Source organism: Trichechus manatus, unplaced genomic scaffold, assembly GCF_000243295.1.
Source record: "Trichechus manatus latirostris isolate Lorelei unplaced genomic scaffold, TriManLat1.0 scaffold00126, whole genome shotgun sequence".
Lineage (NCBI taxonomy): Eukaryota > Metazoa > Chordata > Mammalia > Sirenia > Trichechidae > Trichechus > Trichechus manatus.
In genome coordinates this window covers 2,945,288-2,969,550 of record NW_004444062.1, presented here as the reverse complement: position 1 = coordinate 2,969,550, position 24,263 = coordinate 2,945,288, and the positions used below count along the sequence as shown (strand labels likewise).

At 41.0% G+C, this 24,263-nt stretch overlaps 1 protein-coding gene across 1 annotated transcript in view; it reads left to right on the top strand.

The window, feature by feature from the left end:
• LIMCH1 (LIM and calponin homology domains 1) overlaps positions 1–24,263 on the top strand; it is a 455,814-nt gene that overhangs the window by 123,430 nt on the left and 308,121 nt on the right. The gene's annotated exons all lie outside the window — the stretch shown is intronic.

Below are 24,263 nucleotides of genomic sequence, written 5' to 3'. Positions count from 1 at the left end.
GTTTTCTCACTCCATTTGGTGCTTGGCTGAGTTCTTTATCTCTTCATTTGATGTTTTAGGGTTTCAGGATTGTTGTATTCTCTGTTTGGCTTAGTTTTTCGGATCTTTGCTGTAGAGGGACGGCGTGGTCCTTCTGCCTAGAGCGCCGTTTTGCCGGAACCCTCTCCATTTCTCTTTTTTTAAAAGACCTATTATACCTATTTTAATGAACACTGGTGGTGCAATGGTTAAGCACTCAGCTGCTAACCAAAAGGTTGACAGTTCGAACCCACCAGCCACATTATGGGAGAAAAGACCTGGCAATTTGCTCCTGTAAAGATTTCAGTGTAGGAAATCCTATGAGACAGTTCTACTCTGTCATATAGAGTCGCTAGAGTCACTAGGAATCGGAATCGACTCAGTGGCACACAACAGCAACAGCAACATATCTATTTTATAGATTGAATAGTATAGATTTATTGGAATTGGGGCACTTAGAGAATTACAGAATTTGGAAAATATCAGAATAGGAATATAGAGTAAACTGTGTTAAGGAAATTAGGGAAGTGAGAGAGTCCAATGGGAAGCCTTGCATAAAGATGGTGCTCCACAAATATCTGTGGAGTTAATTTGCTGAATGAACAATGTTGTTGTTGTTGTCGTTAGTTGCCATTGAGTCGGTTCTGACACATGGTGACCCCATCTGTGCAGTGTAGAACTGCTCCATAGGGTTTTAGAAACTGTGACCTTTTAGAAGCACCTTACCAGACTTGTTTTCTGAGGTGCCTCTGGGTGGGTTCCAACTGCCAACTTTTTGCTAATAGTCAAGTGCTTAACCGTTTATACCATCCATGGACTGCTTCTGAATTAATAGAGAGAGTTAGTGAGGTAGAAAATTTAACTTTGCTGTGTAAAAGTTGTAGAGGATGTTGCTGTATAATTTGGAATACTTACATATTTGAATTAGTCTAAAATTGTCCTTTATCAGGATAGACTGAGTTCTAAAATTGATAGTTCACTTTGTGTGCATAACTTATATAGAAGAAGCATAGGAACTGAAATACGATTATGAAAAAAGAGTTTGCATGAAATAAACTCATTACTACTCTTTTCTGTATGTTACTCTTCTGAAATAGAGATAACTGAAAATTGTTTATATGACATGGAAAAAATAAACACTCTAAAAAAGATAATAACTTTAAAGCATTTATTTTTATGGTCTAATGAAGACTCAAAGGAGCCCTGGCTGCTAACTGAAAGGTTGGCTGTTTGAACCTACCCACGGGCTCCATGGGAGAAAGACCGGGCAAACTGCTTCCATGAAGGTTACAGCCTAGAACACCCTATGGGGTAGTTCTACTCCATCACATGGTGTCGCTATGAGTGGAAATCGACTTGATGGCCTAACAAACAAACAAAACAATGAAAACTCCTAGATTCCATTTCCTGCTACTCTCTATTGCATTTCTAATTAGTTGTTCCCCTCCTCCTGGGTCTTCCAGGTGCCCTCTCTCCACCCCTGACCCTACCCCCTAGATTGAAGGCTGGTTCAAGAATATTTGAGGACTGGCCTATAATGCCAAATCTCAGCATTTCATATTGAATCTCACAGATGAAAGCAGAAATAGTCTAAGATCTGGAAGCATAGGAAACCTTTGCAATTCAGAGATCTGTAGTTTCCGGTTTTAAACATTTGCCTTGATGTTTGCTGCTTTGTGACAGTACGCAGTTAAGACTTTTGCCCTCAGGATAGTGATACACCTTGAATTATTGCATTGTTTCCTTTTCTTTCTTCTTCCTTTTTTATTTTGCATGAACATTCATCTCTTGAACTAAGCAACCACCTGCCCCATCCTCTTGCATTTTTCCGACTTCTCAGTGTTGGGAAACCTCTGCCAGTTTAGGCTATGCTTCTCAAGGGAGGCTTCACTTGCCACTTTGTCTTCTAATAAGCCCCACGGCAAGATTTCTGAACAAACTGTTTCTTCTTTTCTTCTTGGGACCAAACAGTCCAGCCTCTACTTGGCTCTTCCTCTAGGCTCAAGTTGTATTCCACCGCTGTCCAATACAGAAAGAACTGAAAAAAGGCAAAGGCGTGCTTTGCTACTATGGCAACCACTGCCGGCCACTTCTTAGCTCTCCTTTGAAGTTACTTCCTAGCTGTGAGGGTTGATTTGCTTGAAGTTACCGAATAACTGGGCTCAAAGCTTTTAACTGCTCCCAACTCTCATTTAAAGGCTTTTCTGTATTTCCTTTCATAAGCCTTTATTATGCTGTTTGGTGTGTGGATTTATCCTCTGCAGATACCTAGACTATTTCCCCTGCCAGTGCCCATTAGAGCCTTTCATTGTTGGCTACACCTACAAGTCCTCTTAGGTGGGGTAGTGCATCAGCTTGTTATGCACTCCTAGTTTGAGAATATCTTTTGGCAGGTTTGTAGATGACGAATTGGCTGTAAGTCAATAGGGTGGTATTGTCAAAATTGCAGACTTAACAACATGCGACAACTTACTTTGGGAAGTTGTGAAAGTACAGATTCTCTACCCCTCCTAACAGTGGTTGACCTACAAGCAGCTCTCAGGGATTACTTTCATTCTTAACATTGCTATGGATGAAGATGTCCAGAAGATTGTGGGAAAGCACAGAACTGTGTGCAGGGAATGGAGGGGAACACATAGGTGCTTGATGACATGATCTGGGAACTTGTGGCAAAATAAAAGAGCTTCTTGGTGCAGGAACCCCAGGTCCAGACGTCATGCTGTGCTCCCGGTGCTGCTTTCTTAGTGGTGTGAGGTCCCCCTGTCTCTCTGCTTGCTTCTCTCTTTTATGTCTCAAAAGAGATTGACTTAAAACATAATCTAATCTTGTAGATTAAGTTTACATAACTGCCAGTAATCCCATCTCATCAACGTCATAGAGATAGGATATACAACACATAGGGAAATCACATCAGATGACAAAATGGTGGACAGTCATTCAATACTGGGAATCATGACCTAGACAAGTTGACAGATATTTTGGGGGACACCGTTCAATCCATGGCAGTCACCAGGAGTTGGAATCGACCTGATGGCTACTGGTTTATTCTATCTTTGGCCATCTCCTAGTTAGACAACTCTTCCTTATTGTGCCTGTCTTTCTAAGCACTATCATTGTGCTAGCTTGTTTCTGGGTTTTTCAACCATTTAAATTTCCTGGGCAGCATGCAGACATTTACATTTGCTTTTGTGCAGCTACAGAGACACTGGAAAGGAATGATGTGCCCAAACAAAGCCATGGTGGCAGGCATCGAAGCAATGCTCAGATGGGATGTTGATTTGTTGATAACTTTTCGAGGAGCACATGAAGAGCTTCACGGCAGTGACGGGACTGACTAGCGGGCCCTGGCTCACAGAGCCTGGTCTTATGGAAGAGACTGGGAAGGAAACCAAGACTTTGTTCTCTGTGAGAGGGACATAGAGCTGGATGCTTGGGATTCAGAGATAAGAGGTGTTGTCCTGGCTTCAGTGAGCCCCGGGGGCACAATGGTTAAGAGCTCGGCTGCTAACCAAAAGCTTGGTGGTTCAAACCCACCAGCTGCTCCATGGGAAAAAGATGTGGCAGTCTGCTTCTGTAAAGGTTACAGCCTTGGAAACCCTGCCCTATAAGGTTGCTATGAGTTGGAATTGACTTCACGGCAGCTTGGGTGGCCCTGACTTCAAGAGCTGCCAGCTTATCCAGGGAAGATTGATAACTAAAGTGGCAAGTATAATATACCATTGCCATATTTGCTTCAGATATATGTATTTAAATGTAATACATTTGAAGCTCACTCTGTACCCATTTCCAATTCCAGCCTCCTTCCAGTTTTAGAAGCAACTTCTAGCCTGGATTCGATGTTTATCATTCCCATGCATGTTTTTATATTTTTATTGTTGTTATTGAGTCACCTTCAACTCATGGCGACCTTATGTGTAACAGAATGAAACGTTGCCCACTCCTGCGCCATCTTCATGATGATCGATACATTTGAGTTCATTGTTGGCAGCTATAGTGTCAAACCATCTCATTCAGGGCTTTCCTCATTTTCATTGGCCTGTATCAAACATGATGTCCGTTTCTAGTGATTGATCATTCCTTATGGTGTGCCCAAAGTTAGTGAGTCAAAGTGTCACCATCCTTGCTTCTAAGGAGCATTCTAGTTGTATTTCTTCTAAGACTGATTTGTTTGTTCTTCTGGCAGTCCACGGTATATTCAGTATTCTTTACCAACACCACAGTTTGAATGCATCAATTCTTCTTCTGTCTTCCTATATTTTTACTATATATCTATATCCACAAACTGTGTATAATATTATTTTACATGTTTTTATATTTTTAGAAATACTAACACACTGAACATATCATTCTGCAACTTGTTTCCTTTGCTTTTGATATTTATCCATGCAGTTCTAGTTCATAATTTTTGCTACTAAATTTTGTTGTATGAAAATACCATACTGTATTCACATCATACATTTAAAGTGTTTTAATTTTTTGCTGTTACAGACCTTCTGGACTGAACAACTTGGCCCATCTGCTTGTGCAAAATTTCTCTAGGTATATTTGTGTAATTGTTGAGTCCTATGATCTGTGTTATCTTTAGCATTTCTAGATGTTGATCAGTTACTTCTGAAAGTGATTGTGCCAGGTTACTCTCCCACCAGCTCTAAGAGGCAGGGCAGTACCTGCTTATTTACCATTTTATTCTCAGGAACTGCCTAAGTTCAACCCCTTCATCATTCTCTTGTACTGCAAAGCCAATTTCAGATGCCATCTCTTCCACAAAGACCTCTCCTTCCACAGCACTTTATTTGTCCCTTGTTCACGCTTCCTACCATAGTCTGCCATGTCTTGTACATGTATGTGTGCTTTTCTTGTTGCTCCTAGTAGGTTAATCTAGTTCCTGAGAATAGAAAAGTTCTTCCTCATCTTTGTAGCACCCACAGTACTTGTATGTTTTAGGTGCCTGAAAAATATTTGTGCGAATACTTCAGAGCCTGGTGTGTTCTTCGGAAATCATTCACATCCTTCTTATTGATGTTTGGGGTTACCAATACAACGAATATGCACTTATCAGAGCTTGCCAATTTGTGACCAAATGGTGCTCTAGAAGGACTGCAGGCAACAGGGGTGCTCTTCACCCCACACCTACCCCAGTGCTGCATTATTAGTCTTTCCATCTTTGTCAGTAGGACAGGGAGAAAATGGTACCTCTCTGCTTTAATTTACTTTGACTATTAGTGAAGTTGGATATCTTATGAATATTAGCCAATTTATATGTATATATAAAGTGGCAGCTGCATATTGCAGTTGTTAAGAGCTTGGTTGCTAGCCTAAAGGTCGGCAGTTCAATTCACCAGCTGCTCCTTGGATACCCTGTGGGGCAGTTCTACTCTTTCATATAGGGTTGCTATGAGTCAGAATCGACTCGATGGCAACAGGTTTGGTTTTGGTATATATACATTTTTCCTTTTATGAGATTTCTGTCTGTGTGCTTTGTTCTTTTCTCTTTTGGGATGTTTGTCTTGCTTATTTGTATAACCTCTTTCTTCATTAAGGATATTAATTCTCTTTTGGGTTGCATATTTGTTATATACAGCTTGGTTCTTAGAATGAATTTCCTGCTTGAGGACCTCCACTCAAACTGTTTCTCTGGAAGGAACGCTCTTCCCTTTTCTACCCTTCTCTTCTCCTTCCAGGGAGCCCTGGTGGCACAACAGTTAAGCAGTTGGCTGCTGACTGAAAGGCTGGCGGTTCTAACCCACTCAGTGGCTCCTTGGGAGAAAGACCTGGAGATCTGCTTCTATAAAGATTACAGCCTAGGAAACTTTGGGGCAATGCTACTCTGTCACATGGTGGAGTCACTATGAATGGAAATCGACTCAAGGGCACCTAAAAACAACCAATTTCTCCTTCCATTACTCTACTGCCCCTTCTACTCCCTCTCCTTGTCCTACCTCTTCCAACACCCTTAACCTGCCGAATTCCTACTCGTCCATCATATCGAAGTGTAAATATCACTACACTGGAGAGTCCTGTCCAATCCTCCCCCCACGTAAGCCAAACACTACCCCACCTCCCACCATTACTCTCTTCCATAACTACTTTCACGTTCTCTTCATGGCCTTCACCAGCATTTGCAATTACGCACGTGTTTAATGTTTTCATCCGTCATTACACTGTCAAACCCTCAAGGGCAGGGATAGAGTCTGTGTGGTAAATAATAAATTACAAGATAAATTAAACAGTTAAGTGATACTCTTTGACCACTATTTTATTAAACTAAAACTCAATTTTTACCAGCTGAAATAAAAATTTTATTGTGTTTGCTAAATTCGAATTAATAAGAGTGGAGCTTTTTCTCAAATGGGTGGATGATCAAGAGAGGAAGAATGTGCATCTGGGAGCCAAACAGCTGCATATTTGGGAGTCGGTGCGGACAGCTGTTCATTCTGTGCAGGAGGTTGCTGCACCCCTCCTGGTTGGTGTCCCCATGCGGCTCGGGGAGAAATCTGTAGCATTCGAACAGCCCTGTGAGTACGCATCGTGAGATAGTGTATCTAGTGGCAGTGCACATTTTTATGTTATTTCTAAAAGATAAAGCAGAGATGCAAGCTATGCAGGGCACGTCAACATTCCCAGCAAGCTCTTTTCTAGAAAGCACTTGTGAATCTAATCTGATTATCAGGCTATTTTCAACACGATAGGTATGTTTTAAAGGCAATCCTGTGCTCAGTGTGAAAAGATGGGAGATCGAAATTTTGACCTTCTCTGATTCTGCATCAGATGCTTTCACAGCATAGAAAATAGATACCTGAGGGTTTTAAAGCTGTGTGTGGTCAAATTTACATAAAAACGTGTTTCTATGGTCAGTTGGGGTTATTGACATGAATGCTATAGATGCAGCCATGAAATGTACTGTATTTCTCTGTGGTTTTGACTGCTGTAAATATTTATGTGTAGTTTATTCTCTAGAATGCGATTTTCCCAGATCAGGAGGAAAACAATAGCTGACTATCCTGAAAGATGAAGAAAGGAAGGCTGCTATCGATTATATTGTGTTTAAAAAGATGGCTTTAGATAAAAGGAGGACGATTTGTTATTTAATGTATCAAACAATATTGTTAGAAAATTCTAGTTGACCACATCTGGGTGTGTTCCCCTTGACCCTAAAACGAGAGGGGTGAGCCAGAAGTGATGAGGTTGGAACTAGTTCACCGGGCAGAGAGGCTGGGACTGGATTCATATGGAGTGGAGCCACTACTTGGATTGGCCTTAAAACTGAAAATGGGTATCTGGGGACGGCTGCTTTAGTCCTGCTGTGTGCAAGATCAGCTGCACTTGATCTCGAATTGTTTCTTCAAATCAGCTTCTAAGAGTGTGGCTTAAACTCTCAACTATTTTGAAGTGGTTGCCTTCATCTGTTTAGCCATCTTCTAGACTTATTTTGTATACTGCTCCAAATGATCAAAAACCAGCCAGAGTTCAAACATGGTGATGAAGCCTCTGTATTTGGTTGCCTTGACTCAGCACGTCAATTAACGTTCTGAATTTGGTGAATTTTTCAAGTCTTAAATTGTTATTGCTGTGGTTAGTCTATAATGTTAGGAGTTCTGTTAATCCTGTTGGTAGCAATAACCTGTTGCTAAGCAGGGACTCTGGCTTCAGACAAGATATCCAGTGGTATCAATAACCAGTTGCCATCGAGTCGATTCCTACTCATGATGACCCCATGTGTGTCAGAATTGAACTGTGCTCCATAGGGTCTTCAATGGCTGGTTTTTTGGAAGTCGATAGCCAGGCCTTTCTTGCAAGGAGCCTCTAGGTGGACTAGAACCTTCAGCCTTTTGGTTAGCAGCCGAGCACATTAATCATTTGGACCACTCAGGGACTCCTGTAGTAAGTACCTTTTGACTTGATACTAACACATAAGATTCCTTGTACCTTTAGAAGAACAACTAGTATAATTACTTATCCAGTTAGTGAATTTGTGTTTTAATATTCCTTTATTTCTAATTTTATTCAGGTCCTTCAGCTGAGACACACACACATTCAAATATATATATGTATATATATATTTATGAATTTTGCCTGCGTGTGCTCTTATAATATCAGTGTAGCATCTAGATCAATATCTTTTATTACAATAGTGATTTTATCAATGAGAATATTTGGTCCATCAGAGTCAATACCAGAACAACCTTTGACAGCCATTTTTTTTGAAACATGGCTGTGTTTGTATTTTTCACACACCTTATTTATTAACTTTTTTTTTTTAAGGGATCATACCATATAGTTTTATTAACAAAGAAAATGAATAATCCAATTGAATTCTCTTTTGTTGTAGTTTTTAGAAATCTGTACTACTTCTTGATGCAAATTTTCTCTTTTATCATGTTTATTTGATATTTTTGGTGACGCTTTCTCGCCCAAAACAGCAACCACAAATTCCCCGGCTGCATGTAATATGCCTTATCTTAAGCAACTAATTAGACACTACTGTTTTACTATCATGTTGATCTAGATTTAAAACAATAGCTATGCCCTTGACCATGTTCTTTGCCCAGTGTTGCAGTTTTGAGAGGGCTATACTAACGCAGAAGCAGGAAGAAGATACTGTCTTTATCAATTGGCTATTGCTGCATAACAAACCATCTGCTCTAGTTACTATGGCTACTTAACAAATTGCCACAAAACTTAGTGACAGAAAACGACAGAATTTATTTCGCTCACGAGCCTGCAGTGTGGGCAGAGCTCTGTGTGAATAGCTTGTCTCTGCTGCACTCAGTGCCAGTTGGGTCGACTCAAAGGTTGGAGGCTGGAATCCTCTGGAAGCTCGCTTGCTTACATATCTGGTGGTTGATCCTTATGTCAGCTGAGACCTCAGATGGGATTGCCAACCACTGTATCTACATGTGGCCCCTTCTAGTGGCCTGGGTTTCCCCACAATATGGGAGCTGGGCTTCTCGGCAAACAGAGAAGGCAAGGATGAGCACTAGTCACACAGAAAGCTGATTGCCTTTTATGAATCAGCCTCTGAAGTCACCCAAGCATCACTTGTGCTACACTCTAGTCACTGAAGCAGTCACAAAGACCCCAAGTTTGAGGGGAGGGAAAATAGTCTCCAACTCTAGATGGGAAGTGGCCAGGTGCCAAAAATACTGCTTTGTCCATTTCTGGAACATTCAATCAGCCCCAGTCTGCCAGACAGCTTCAAAACTCAGTGGTATAAAATAATCATTTATTAATATAGCTCAGGGTTTGGCAGACTTTTTCTTACAGGGCCATATAGTTAGTATTTTAGGCCTGTGGGCCATATGGTCTCTGTCCTAACTACACAACTCTGCCCTGTAGTGTGAAAGCAGTCCTAGGCAATATGTAAATGATGGGTGTGGCTATGTTCCAATAAAACTTTATTTCAAAAACTAAAGACTGACCCATGGGCTGTAGTTTGCCTATCCCTTTTATAGCTTATGAGTCACGAGGCTGGGAGTTGATTTCAGGCTGAGAGCTGGCTGATTTTGGCTGGGCTTACTTGTGGTCTATAGGTCAGGCAAGAACTCTGCACTAGGCTGGCTTGGTTGGGGTAGCTTAGCTAGGGTACTTCTGCTCCTCCTACCTTTGATCTTCCTCTTCAGAGAATCCTCCTCTCCTCACCCTCCTTCTGCGCATGTCCTTCTTATGATGATGGAGTAAGTGCAAGAGACGAGTCCAATGACACACACACTTCTTCAAGCCTCTATTGGTGTGTCATTGACCAGCATCTCATTGGCCAAAGCAAGTCACATGACTAAAGTTAGACTCAAGGTGTGAGGAAAGATAATCTAACTCTTGATTGAAGAAACTGGAAAGTCACATGGTAAGGGATGTAGTTAAAAGGAAGGGTGAAGGATTAAAACCCACTGCCATCGATTCCAACTCATAGAGACCCTGTAGGAGACAGAGTAGAACCGCCCCATAGAGTTCCTAAGGAGCAGCTGGTGGATTCGAACTGCTGACCTTTTGGTTAGCCCCCAAACTCTTAACCACTGCACTCCTAGGGCTCCTTAAATATATGTTTACATATCAATATTTATGTCTCTATAAAAATTGGGGCTCAGATTCAGAAATTAAAAACAAATCTAGTCAGTGAGCGACAGAATTAATAATAATATATTCTTTGTTTGGATATCAATTTGACTATGTAAAGAAAGGCCTAAAATAATAGTGGCTTAACCAAGATAGAAGTTTGACCTTCATAATTAAGGTGGGAAGTCCATGGTTGGTGTGGTGTCTCTACCATCATCAGGGATCCAGACTCTTTCTATCTTGTTGCTCTATCAGCCTTAACAGCAGCTTCCTTATTGTGGTCCAGGATGGGTGCTTGAGAACCTGCCATCATATCTGTATCCCAGCTAGTAGGTAGGAGGGGGCAAGAGAAGGAGAGAACACATTTCTTTCCATTCAGGATACAACCTAGAAGTTTTTTTTTCCTCAAATAATTTATTATTTTTGTTGTTGGAAATATACACAGCACAACCTAGAAGTTTTATGTACCATATCAATTCACATCTCATTGACCAGAAGTTTGTCATGTGTGGCTGTATTTAACAGCAAGAGAGACTGGGAAATGTGTCCTTTATCTGAATGACCATGTGACCAGATTAAATCCTGCTTCTTTGTAAGAAAGGGAGGGTGGATGTTGGGAGGCAACTAGCAGTCTCTGCCATTGAAGCCAAGACCATCAGGGCCAGAGGGTACAAAGGAAAAGTACCACTTGAAAACTGGGCGTATCAAACCTAAAAATTCACACTTTGCGTAGATACAGGGAAAACATGTTTGTGTGATCTTCTCTACGATAGGCATGATGTCACAAATCTCGTGAGTTGTTGGACATATAGCACTCAATTTAGACATATTTTCTGAAATATTTTCTCAATTGTCAATTAATTTTATTTTGCTCTCACAATCTTACTGACATTATTCTGTTCATAATAATTTTGATTATCTTGTTTTGTAGGTATAGACTATTTGTTTTCTGAAGGCCAGAAAGAGACAAAGGAGGGTTATGGACTAGAGATTTTTACCTCCATGGCCTAGTGAAATTAGGTAGATTTTCAACAGGTCCGTTATACCATTGGTTTGAGAAGTGATATCATATTAACAACAACTAATATTTTATTGAATACTTAGTATGTTCCAGGCATTGTTTTAAGCATTTTACGTAAGTACTCATTTATTGCTGACAGTAGCACTACAAGACAGGTAATTTATTATTGTGATTTTACAGATGAGGAAGCTGTAAACCAGGAGACTTAAGTAATTTGCCCCAAATCATACAGCTACTAAGTGCTGGAGCTGGGTTAAAACCTAGGCAGTTTGGTTTTAGAATCCACGGCCCTAGTCATGGTGAAGAGTCCTTGGTTGGTACAAATGATTAACGTGCTGAACTGCCAACAGAAAGGCAGAGGTTCAAGTCCATTCAGAGGCACCTCGGCAGAAAGGCCTGGTGACCAACTTTCGAAAAATCAGCCATTGAAAACCCTATGGAGCATAGTTCTACTGTAACACACATGAGGTGGCCCATGAGTCAGAATCAACTTGATAACAACTATTTTTTTTTAACCATGGTGAAGGTAAAGAGAGTCCCTGGCTGCCACAAATGGTTAAGCACTTGACTACTAGCCGAAAGTTGGCGGTTGGAACCCACTCAGAGGTGTCTAGGAAGACAGCCTGGCGATCTGCTTCCAAAAGGTCGCAGCCTTGAAAATCCTATGGAGCAGTTCTATTCTGCACACATGAGGCTGCCATGAGTCAGAATTGACTTGACGGCAAGTAACAACAATGATGGTAGAGAATTTGGATAAAGCCTGTGCCTTTTGACCTGCATTTATTCTAAGAAACCGCGTGATGCTGCATCAGTAAAAAGTTATGTAAATAAATTCAACAAATATTTGCAAATCATCTGAGAGTGATTTTTATCACTCTTAAAATCACTCTTAAATGGTGATGGGAGATTTAAAAAAACAAAAACCTTTAAGACACCATCTTTGCCATTAAGGACTTTACAATTTAGTAAAGTTATTAAAATAAGAAAATAATTTGAACATAAGGCAAACAGTGGATAAGTGGATGAGAAATTATGGAACGGGAAACTTCAGAGGAAGGCGAGAGGACTGTGCCTTGGAAGCAGTAGACAATTAATAAATATTTATTGTGTTGAAGATAAACTGAATTTTGAACAATTCTTGAGAGGCACCTGAGTGATAGAATAAAGAAAAACAAAAAAACAAAAACAGTTGCTGTCGACTCCAACTCATGGCAACCACGTATGTGTCAGAGTAGAACTGCTCCATAGGGTTTTCAATGGCTAATATTTTGAAAGTGGATCACCAGACCTTTCTTCTGAGGCACCTCTGGGCATACTCAAACTTCCAACCTTTCAGTTAGCAGCCAAACATGTTAACCATTTGTACCACCAAGAGATTACAGGAAAGAATAGTTTGGTATCAGTTAGTATTTGGTAAGGAAAATAAAATCCATTTTAGACGTTTCAATGGAGGGAATTTAATAGAGGGGGTTTGTTACATTCCCTTTAAGAGCTAAGAAGCCAAATAGGGGACAGTGAGGCAAGCCCTAGGTTAGCAATGGCAGGAAGCCACCACTACTTTGAGGGCTGGAGGAATAGAGGGAGAAGATAGTTTTACCTGATCCAGAGGCTGGGGCTGCACAGTAGAAGCTAGAACCATGGTGGAGGCTGCCATGGGAGCTAGAAATGTGTAGGAAAGAACTGATTAGTAAGAGCTGGAGCTTTGGAGGACAGGCAACCACTGCTGGTGATGCCACGTGAGGCAGAACTAGGGCGTGAGAAGTTCCTTGGCTTTTCCAGTTCTCCTGCCCTGGTCTTCACCAAAGTCTCTGACTGAACTTACAGTTGACAATCCAATTGTCAAGAAAGTCTGGGAATGTAAGCTCCTAGTGGTATAAAGCAGAGTGGGTAGGGGGCAGCGGGGAGTAGAGAATGGATCTGAGAGCAAACAAATGACTGGCACAGATAGAATTGTAATACTCTATTCTGTACTGCCCAATATGGTGCCACTAGCCACATGTGGCTATTTAAACTTACATTAAATAAAATTAAAAAGTCTATTTCTCAGTTGCACTAGCTGCGTTTCAAGTGCTCAATACTCACATGTGACTAGTGGCTACCATATTGGACAGTGCAAATGTAAAATGGTTCCATCATTGCCACAGAAAACTTTCCATAGAAAGTTCTATTGGCCAGTGCTAGTCTATAAGGATGGATTAAGGTAGTGCAAATGGAAAGGTAGATTCAGATTTGAGAGGCAATGTAGAGATATAATGAATAGGCCTTGTAAAACTATGGAATCATGGGAAAACCAAAGAGAATTCAGGTGCTAAAGTTGGACTCTGTGGCAAATGTGCTGATAGTGCTTTTGGAAGCAACAGGGAAATGAGAAGAAAAAATCTGTTTTGGAACGGGAGATGCTGAGTTTGTTTTGGGCCATGGCGGGTGTGAGGATCTAGCAAGCTATATATGTGTAGATACCTAGGCAGTTACATATTTGGATCAGGTTAGAGATTGAGCTAGAAATATAAATCTGAAAGTTGCCTTCATAGAATTGGGAAGAGAGCCACTAAGTCTTTGTGACTTTATTTAAGAGCACAGGTGCAGACGGGGTAGATAGAGCATGTAGTCCAGGCCTTGGCACGTCAGGAGATGGTGACTCCATCTGAAATTGTCAGTCTTGTGGCCCAGCTGCATGTAAAGGTCATCAAAACCAAAATAGAAGCTATAGGTGAGGAGAATAGGGTGATTGGAGGTTCCAATGGGAAGGAAAAGCAGATCCAGTAGGTGTGAAGTAGTGTCAGGAGTAAAACTATGGCGGGAAAGTGGGATGCTGCCATTAGGAAACCTGAGTTCAAGATACTTGAGGAGATGCTGTACTCTGTGGGGTGCAGATGAGGTTTGACGTGAGGTAAAAGTGGAATGGAGGAGCCACTCAATTGCAAAAAAGAGATTCAAAGAACTCTTTAGAAGTTGAAGTACCTGTGTACTTTTCCATTAAATAGTGTTTGAGTATTTACTGTGTCTCCAGCACCGTGATCACCACCCGCAGAGCTGCTGGGTGGGTTCAAACCACCAACCTTTTGGTTAGCAGTCAAGTATTTAACCATTGTGCCACCAGGGCTCCTTGGCACTGTGATAGGCACTGGGAATATCACATGAAAGACACAGTCCTGCCCCTTCAAGGAATGCATAGTCTAAACTTGAGTAGGAGTCTCCAGAGGGCTTGTTAAAATTGTGGGTTGATGGTCCCACCCCTAAAGAGTCTAAATGGCTTGGTTCTTGGAGGATGTAGGAAATGAGGGGTAGACTGAGACAGTAGAACTGAGAGAGCAGAAATGATTCTGGTCCATTCTGGTCATGAGGAGAGGATTGTCACAGATCTGTGCCTAGGCCATAAGGACGTTCAAGAAGGAGATAGGAGAGAGACAGGGAGGCAGGTTCCAGACCCATGTTGAGATAAAGAATGCCAAAGAGACAGGTTTTTGTTTCTGTCTGGAGGATTTTTGCAGAACTGGTCAGCCCTAAAATCATGTGAATAATTTTTCTACCCATACCTTTGAGCTAGTATTTAATAAAGTTAAATATTTCAATTGACAGGGTAGGCTTAAGGTGCCTTTGATCATGACATTCAAAAGATGAGATGGTTATCACTTCAGATTTATAGTGAGGTTTTAACTTACTGGACTGCAGCCACAGTCAGTTTCTATGGTACATGAGCCCCAGCTTTGGTGAGAGTGTCCTCTGCCATATATCACAACTCAACCTCAGTCTTTGGAAAGAGTGACCTGCTTTGGTCTCATGTTCCTCTGCTACCAAGCAGCCCTCTCTTTTGTAAGCAGTTATGAATGGCTGAGAAGATGTGTCCTTCTGGCTTTTCCTTTTGTAGATAAGCCTTTTATTTCAGTGGATATGTGTAGTTGACTGATGTTCAGGGCATGGTGGCAAGAAAATGCCTGCTAAGATGACTTCCTGTCGTCCTTAGTTTCTATAGGACCTATGTGTGGCTGGTACTGCACACTGGCCATTTGGAATTTGCCCCCCCCCCCGCTTTTTTTAAGTCGAATTGTCACTGAGTAGCTCTCTTGTTCCTAATTTTCCTCCATTTGTTTAATGATCACCATGCAATAATCTGGTTTGTTTATAGTTCTGTGGAAATTGTAACAGTGAACATTTATATGGTGGGTACTGTATGCCAGACCCACTTCTAACAACTAATACTTTCTAGGAGCCTATTAATTTATTTAATCTTCACAGAAACATTATGAGGTAGGCACTATGGTTATCTTTAATTTACAAATGAGGAAACTGAGGCAAAGAGAGTTTATGTATAACTTGCCCACAATAGGAAGTGATAGACAGGGTTTTGAACCCTGAAAGTCTGGCTCCACAGTACAGGCTCTTGGCCATTTTTCTCTCACTCAAGGCCTAGCAGTGCTGGATGCCTTTTGTTCGGACTTATTTCTTTGACTGCTTTAAATGACCAAAGAGATTTTATCTCGTTTGATGTATAGTTGTGATTTTTTTTTTAATGTCTTTTACTTCAAAAGATAAAAAGCATGAAAGAAAATTAAAGATGGATTTTGAGAAGCTGAGGGTTTATGGGTCCCAGTTGGAAATCACAAGAGCAAGAATACAGTCTTTGTTGTTGTTGTTAGTTGTCGTCCAGTCGGCTCTGACTTGTAGTGACCTTATATATGACAGAGTAAAACGTTGCCCCATTCTGGACCATCTTCATGATCATTGGTATGCTTGAGTCCATTGCTTTGACTATTGTGTCAATCCATCTCATTGAGGGTTTCCCTCGTTTTTGCTGACCTTCTTGTTTTAACAACCATGATGTCTTTTTTCAGTTATTGGTCTTTCCTGATAACGTGTCCAAAGTAAGCGAGTCAAAGTCTTACTATCCTCGCCTCTAAGGAGCATTCTGGTTGTATTTCTTCTAAGACTGATTTGTTTGTTGCTTATTGATATTCCCTTAGAGGAGTTCCTGGGTGGTGCAAATAAATGGTTAATGCATTCAGCTGCTAACTGAAAGGTTGGAGGTTCGAGTCCACCCAGAGTGCCTTCGAAGAAAGTTCTGGTGATCTACTTCCAAAAAACCAGCCATTGAAAACTCTATGGAGCACAGTTCTACTCTAACACACATGGGGTCATCTTGAGTCAGAATCAACTCCGCGGTAACTGGTTATTCCCTGAGAATGTCTATGACAAATTTTACCACAAAAATAACAGAAAGGAGAGGCAGAACTTCCTATGGTTGCGTTTAGGGCTGGCACCTGATTTCTGTTATGTTCTGGAAGCTTGGCAATTTCTTAAGGACCGGGAGACCCTCAACAGAATCTGAATTTTTTTTTGAGGACTTAGAATTATGAAAGCCATCAGCAAAACATTAGCCACGCGGCATTTCCCCCTCACATGTTGTCCCTTTGCTTGGCATGGAAATGATTACCTTAGTTTAAGAACATAAAGGAGAAAAGTTTTCAGACCTAAGTAAGAGCCTAATGAAGTGAACATGTGCAGACCAGAGCCCTTCATCAGGGCCTAGACCATGATTGATTGTTCTGCAGCACTGTCTAAATCAGTAGCATGTTTTTGGACAGCTTGCAGAAGACCAACCTATTTAGCATTTGGCCAGCGTTGCCGAGGAGGCTGCTGCTTCAGGTCTGTGGAGTCCTCTTTGTATGATCAATAATTATAAAGGGAACTGGCTGATGGAAAGTATGACTTGAAAGCCTGTGAAGTTTGAGTGTGTGCAGCCCCAACATCTGGTATGGGGACTTGATGGAATTGAGGAGGGTGAGGGCAGTATGTTTGGCATCTGTATATTAGGTCCTAGAAAGTTCTTTTCAAATTGTTTGTGCCAGGGCTTCAAACAGGTTAGTTCTAGTTTGAATCCCTGCTGAGAATTTGCGCTTCTAATAAGTTTTCAGGCGATGCTAATGCTGCTGGTTAGGGACCAATTCTAAAAACCACTGGTAGAGCAGTGGTTCTCAAAATTTATTATACATAAGAATCACCAGGGGATCTTGTTAAACAAGTAGATTCTGATTCAGTATAGCTGGGATGGAAATGCAAATCCTCAGCAAGGATTCAAACTGGGAATGAACCAGTTCAAAGCCTTTGTTTGTAGTGGTCCCAGTTGACTTGTATCCTTTAGGAAATAAAAAAGCGATTGCAAAAGGATTAATTAGATTACATCTCTCTGGAAAAAAATGTTTTTTGGTAACTTCCAGTTTGAGATGAGAGTTTTCACTGGTAATGTAACTTCTCATAGGTTTGACTGCTTCCTTGAGTAAATTATACTTCAGGAAATGATTGAAAAAAAGAAAAACAACACAAAGTTGTAACATCATGAAGGTTAAAAGATAGACGAAGAAGGGAGAAAAAGAATCTCACAGGAGTCGGGAGAGCATTTGGCATAGAAACGGAGAAGTAATTCAAACATAAAATGCTTTGAATCACATAGAAAAGCATACGTAAGTCATCAATTGGTGCTGGATGCATCTTGAAATTTTGACCTTTTGTACATAACGTAAACTAAAAAGAGCACAAGTTTTACATCAATGACCCAAAACCACAAAGTAATTTACTTTTATTAACATTGGAGTAAATACCAGTGTTTGCTGGCTTGTGGCTTGGATATGAAACATAAAACAGGAAGTCTGTTTGGCTTCCCTCCCCACCCCCACCCCCCCAAAAAACAAAAAAACAAAACAAAACAAAAAACTAATACAGCTGGCACAAGGCAGCATTTTGCCTCACTTGTAATTGCCCGGAAATGGAAAATAGACTTGATGCTGTTTCAGAGTTTATATTGAAATTCCATCTTTACCTGAAGTCAGTGAACATAGGTTTACTAGCACACATTGGTCTGTCATGTGCAGTTTATGTTATGTGAAAGGCTAGTGCAATTGTGAGCTCCAACATGGGGTTGCCATGAGTCCGGATGGACTCAACAGCAACTAACAACAATAACAAACATGGCACAACTCTTAATTATCTTGAGATAAGTCTACTTGTGTAGGATCTAGGATCTTGAACCACCCGAATTTTCAACCCGTTGCCTTCTATACCTCTGTACCCATTTACCCCCGTAAGGTCCCGAAGGGAATTACATACACGGAAAACAAGTTGAGAAAAATTCTTATTTATTTTTTTTACTACGAAATTCTTTTCCTAAACCCCAAAAGCCCCTTGGAGGCTCAGGCAGGGTCACCCAGGTGTCAGCTGTTTAAGATCTAAATCCAATAGGCTTCCTAGCAGTCACTCTTTATTCTTTCTCTGGTAAACCAGCATTTATGTTATCAGCCATAGCCTATAGCAGTTAAATTGGTAGAAATGTACCATTATTGGTTAATTGTGGCCTTGTTTTCAGTTAGTGGTCTACCATGACAGTATCCAAGTGGTTTGGCAGCATCCACTCTCCCCCCACATCCCCTAATCCTTTTTTTTCTGAAGTGAGATCTTCTTGAAACACACATCTGATTCTGTCACTCCCTTTCACAACTCTACTTCAGTCTTTTCCATGGCTTTCCATTGTTCCTTGCTGTATTTGTTCCTAGGACTACTGTAACAAAGTACCACAAACTAAGTGGCTTACAAAATCAGAAATTTATTGTCTCACAGTTCTGGAGGCCAGAAGTCTGAATTCAGGGTATTGGCAGGGCTATGTTCTTGCCAGACGCTCTAGGAGAAGACCCTTTTTGTCCTTCCCAGTTTTTGGTAGCCTCAGGTATTCCTTGGTTTGCAGCTCTAGCAGAACTCCATCTGTGCCTTCGTCTTCACATGGCCATTTTCCCTGGGTGTCTCTTCTGTTCAATAAGGACATCATTCAATATTGGATTAGGACCCACCCTCTTCTAATATGACCTCAAATTAACTGATAACATCTTCATAGACCCTATTTTCAAACAAGGTCACATTCACAGATACTGGGGGTTAGGACTTGAGCATTTATCTTTTTTGGGGGACACAATTCAATCCTGACACTTGGGTTCTGTTGCCGTTTTTCAAGTTCCTGCAAGGCTTTGCGTTGGTCCTTGTCTCACCTGCATCTCTAGCCATATGTTGGACTCTGCTCACTCTTGAATTCTGAGCACCTGCTACAGTATCCTTCTTCCCATCCCTATACTTGCCAAGTACCCTCCCTCCATTGGGCTTTGCAGATGCTGTTTCCTCTTCCTAGAAGGCTCCTCCCTCTCTCTTTACCTCCTTAATTTCTACTCATGCTCCAGATCTCAGCTCAAGAGTTATTTTCCTGAGTAGATTATCCTCCTCATTCTAAGCTCTTCTACCACCATGTGGTTTTACTTTCTGGCATTCATCGTGGTTGAAAGTTTACACTGTGTGTGATTACTTAATGATTGTCTTCTCCATTCTATATGCCCTACCATCTTACTTCTTTTATCTGGAATAGTGTCTTTCTCATAATAGGTGCACACAAACATTTGTTGAATCAGTGAATATCCTGCAGGGAAAATCTACCTCCTGGCTCACAGTGGAGGAGCAGATGCATAACCATCTACTTGCAGAATTCAGGTATTTGTGATGGTGGTGCCTCTAGTCTCTTGGCCTTTCCTGAGATCCCTGTCTGCCTTTTGATGCATATTTTGCATATTCAGATCTCAAACTTTTCTTTTGGATTACTACATTCTTGGCAGTCCAGAAGTAAATTGAACAAGCCACTCCAAACTTACAGGAGGGAATTCTCCAACTTGTGTTTCCCACAGTCTGTCTCCTGCTCATCTCTATTTTTTTGTTCTCGGCGGAGTGCCCAGACTTTCTTATCCCCATGCTGTCGTTTGTTGTCTCCTCTCTGAACCTCTGAAGTCTGTGAACCAGTATCCTGGGGGTAGTTCCTACCTGCACCCACATTTATTCCTATCTGAGAAATCTGTTTGATATGTTTCTGAACTGGTCTTACTATTGGTAATGATTCCCAGGCCTCTGCTGCTGGCATCTCAGTGAGAACCCAGATGTCCTTTGCCTAATGTTCCTCCTCAAAGGCTTGCCTTTCCTCAGCCTTTGGATCCGCAGCTCTTCAGTTTGAATCACTTTGCCAATGACAGCAGAGCATGCCTTTCTACTCCCTCTTCTCCTGCAACCTAGATTATAATTCCAGCTCTTCAGGTGTTCTATGTCTGTTTGCCTCCATTGATTCCCTCTCCCTCTTATAGAAATTCATGTTGTTAGGTGCGATAGCATCAACTCCAACTTATAGCAGCCCTATGTATATCAGAATGAAGCGTTGCTTGGTCCTGTGCCATCCTCACAATAGTAAGTATGTTTGAGCCCATTGTTACAGCCACTGTGTCAGTCCATTTCATTAAGGGTCTTCCTCTTTTTCTCTGACCCTCCACTTTACCAAGCATGATATCCTTCTCAAGTGATTGATCCCTCCTGACAACGTGTCCAAAGTAAGCAAGACGAAGTCTCGCCATCCTTGCTTCTAAGGAGCATTCTGGCTGTGCTTCCTCCAAGACAGATTTGTTTATACTTCTGGAAGTCATAGTGTATTAAATATTCTTTGCCAAAACCATAATTCAAATGCCTCAATTCTTCTTTGGTTTTCCCTTTTCATTGTTCAGCTTTCACACGCATACGAGGCAATTGAAAATACCATGGCTTGGTATTCCTATGAGACATAAAATCACAACCCACTTCTTAAATTGCTCTGTTTCCATCTCAGTCACATGTAGAAATGGATCGGCATGTTTTCCTTCCTTTTTATTTTCTTCTCTGCAGTTTTTGTTTTTAACTTCATGATCCAAACTAGTGTTTATATTGATCCTATTCCTCTCTTGAGTTTGAGGTACTGCTTCCAATGCCCAAGTAATAATTTTATCCACTTAGAAAATTTGAAGCCTTCTTTCCCTACAGAACAGTGGTCAGCAAACTACAGCCCTCAGGCTAATCTGACCCACTACCTGTTTTTAAAATAAAGTTTTATTGGAACACAGCCACATGATGGCTGCTTTCACACTCAACAGCAGAGTTGAATAGTTGTCACAGAGACAGTATGTGTTACAATGCCTAAAATATTTACTGTCTGGCCCTTTACGGAAGAAATTTGCTAATGCCTTCTCTAGAGCATTGGTTCTCCACCCTGGCTGCATATTAGTATTACCTGGGGAGCTTTTATTAAAAAATATCAGTGCGCATCCCAGAACAATTAAATCAGAATCTTTGGATGGGGGCCATACTTCCAGGTGATTGTAATGTGCAGTCAGGTTTGAGAAGCACTGCTGATTGGTTTCTCTTTCTTCTTCACTGAGTACCTAATGAACCCTGCCTCATGGGCCTCCCAAATTCATGATAATTATCAAGACTTAGAAATAGTTCAGTGCCTCTGCTAAGAGATTGAAGGAGAAGGGTAAACTCCATGCTGCACTACAACTCAGAAGCCACCAAGCTGCACACTGAAGCTCACCACTGATTTCCAAGAACAGAGTTTATTCAGAGACAAACAGGTTAGTCTTCTTTTCCTTTTAAGTTGTCTCCATAGCTTTCTGATTCATCATTACACTCTTGTCCTTGTAACTTTGGATTCTTTTGGCTGTTTCTAACAGAGTTCCTGTGTCATCTTGCAGGGTTGTTCAGTATGTATTTTTAGAGTATGCTTTCTTTTTCCCTTCAATTCCTTTTTAAATGATATCTCTAATCCTGTCTAAGGGGAATTCAGATGTGGGACATGGTCTTTATTATTCTTACACAAGAGATGATGCTTTTGGAAAGTCAATGGTCACTGAGCATTGCACATCTTACAGTTCTACCAGAAAACAGAAAATTCAATATCATGCTTGTAGGCACCTGTCTTAGTCTCCTAGGTCTGCTGTAACAGAAAATACCACAAGTGAGCTCTAGTGGCACAGTGGTTAAAGCAATTGATTGCTAACTGAAAGGTTAGTGATTCGAAACCACCAGCCACTCTGTGGGAGAAAGATATGGCAGTCGGTTTCTGTAGAGATTTACAACCTTGAAAACCCTAGGGGGTCACTATGAGTTGGAATCAACTCGATGGCAGTGAGTTTGGTTGGCTTTAAAGTACATAAATTTATTTTCTCACTGTTCTGGAGGCTAATTGTCAAAATGAGGGCCTCAGCCATATCAGTTCCTTTGTTGTAGGTGGGGCCAGGCATTCCTTGGTTCCTTGGTTTGCGGTTCCAGATTTACTAGTCTGTCTTAGTCTGGAAGTTCCACTGAAGCCTGTCTGCCAAGGGTGACCCTCATGTGATGTCTGTCTTTCCCCGTGTGTGTGTATTTTTGTGTCTGTGCTGCTCTTTATGTAACTCCGAAGTGATTAGGTTTAGGATCCACCCTAAACTGTTACGACCTAAACTGATCAATTGATCATATTACATTAGATTGCATTATGGAAAGTGATTATATTACATAACATTACATTACATCCACAGGTATAGGAGTTAGGATTCTGACACATGTTGTTTGGGGGGACACAAATCAATCTATAATAGTACCACTGAACTCAGAGGTCAAATAGTACTCACTAGCATTCATCCCAGTACAATCAGAAGCATTGACGCATGCTGGACACCATTCATACAGTGTCACAAATTGTACCACAAAAGATGGTGCTTGCCTGATGCTTGTCAAAATTTTGATAACCTCCATTTTTTTAAATTGTGGTAATATATATGTAAAAATAGCATTTGCCGTTTCAACATTCTTCATATGTACAATTTAGTGACATTATTTACATTTATCATATTGTTCAACCATCAACATTATTCTATTTGTTTTTCATGTGGTGAAAGTGACAGTTCTTTGGGAGCCTGATGGTCCAATGTAGCAAATGCATGGGGAAAAGTGCATGTTTGCTTTTATTTTATAGGTCCATAATCCTTTGGACACGATTACAAAATCCAAAAAGCTTTGAAAATTAGAAGTTGTTGTTATTCTTGTTTGTAATTCATTTAGTAGCAAAACCTTGGCTTGATCTGAAATGACTTCAAGCTATTTGTTGTCTTTATCTATCCCGTTTAGTGTGACCATTCATGTATTTTAATACAGAAATACTGTGTTTGATGACAGTATGCTTCCCTTGACCACTTGGAGGTATTAACAAAGTAGACAATGCATACATGATATTACCATTCTAAAATCCAGGAAATTATAAATTAGCTCCAAGAGTTTTGGGTAAGGGTTGCAGCCCTGCATCATGGTGATCACACCCTGGCTACCTTTTGGAATCTTGTTTACTGTTATACACTCCTGTTGTTGTAGTTAGTTGATGTGAAATCTGCTTCTACTCATGATGACCCCGTGCACAACAGAGCAAAATGTTGCCTGGTCCTGTACCACTTCATGATCATTGGAATGCTTGTGAGTGCCTTCCAACCTAGGGAGCTCATCTTTCAGCACTATATTGGACAATATTCTGTTGTGATCCATAGGATTTTCACTGGCTAAAAAAAGCTGTCACCTTACCCTAGGATACCCAAGCAAGCTGTTTATCATATCAATTTCAAACCCTTATTTCCAAAAGATCCACCAGAGAATTTGTCATCATGGCTCCACTGAAACATAGTCAAATGGACAGCTTTAACCGTATTTGTAAGGATGGTTGATGGTCATCTTGTGTATCCACTGGGGCTGAAGATCATATTACCTCTGAAGAGGTGGGAAATTGGTAAGGTGGGCTTGGTAGCTGGACATTGATATTGTTTAACCATCATCCCCACACTAACTGAAGTAAAGTCAGGCACCTTTGGGTGATAGGCACTCCTCCACCTCTGTTGGTCATACCCCTTCTTCAGGGGAAATAGGATACTTTACATTACTTCCTAGAGGTGCAGTGGTTAAGTGCTCAGCTGCTATCTGAAGTATTGGTGGTTTGAATCTACCCAGCAGCTCTGCAGGAGAAAGATCTGGTGGTCTGCTCCCATAAAAATTACAGCCTAGAAAACTCTATGGGGCAGTTCTACTCTGTCACATGGAGTCGCTATGAGTTGAAAATTGACAGCACCTAACAACAGCAACACACTACTCGAGAATATGGAAGTATGGTCACAGCTCGGAAATCCTACCATGCTGGTCTAATTTTTGTGTCTGCTGTTAAGTCAGTAACAGATTTCCCAAGTCTTTGAAATATTGTTTCTCTGGAATGTTCCACTCATCAATGACTCCTATGTACTTGTCAAAGTAAGAGATGAAGATGACTCTGAATGTGGGC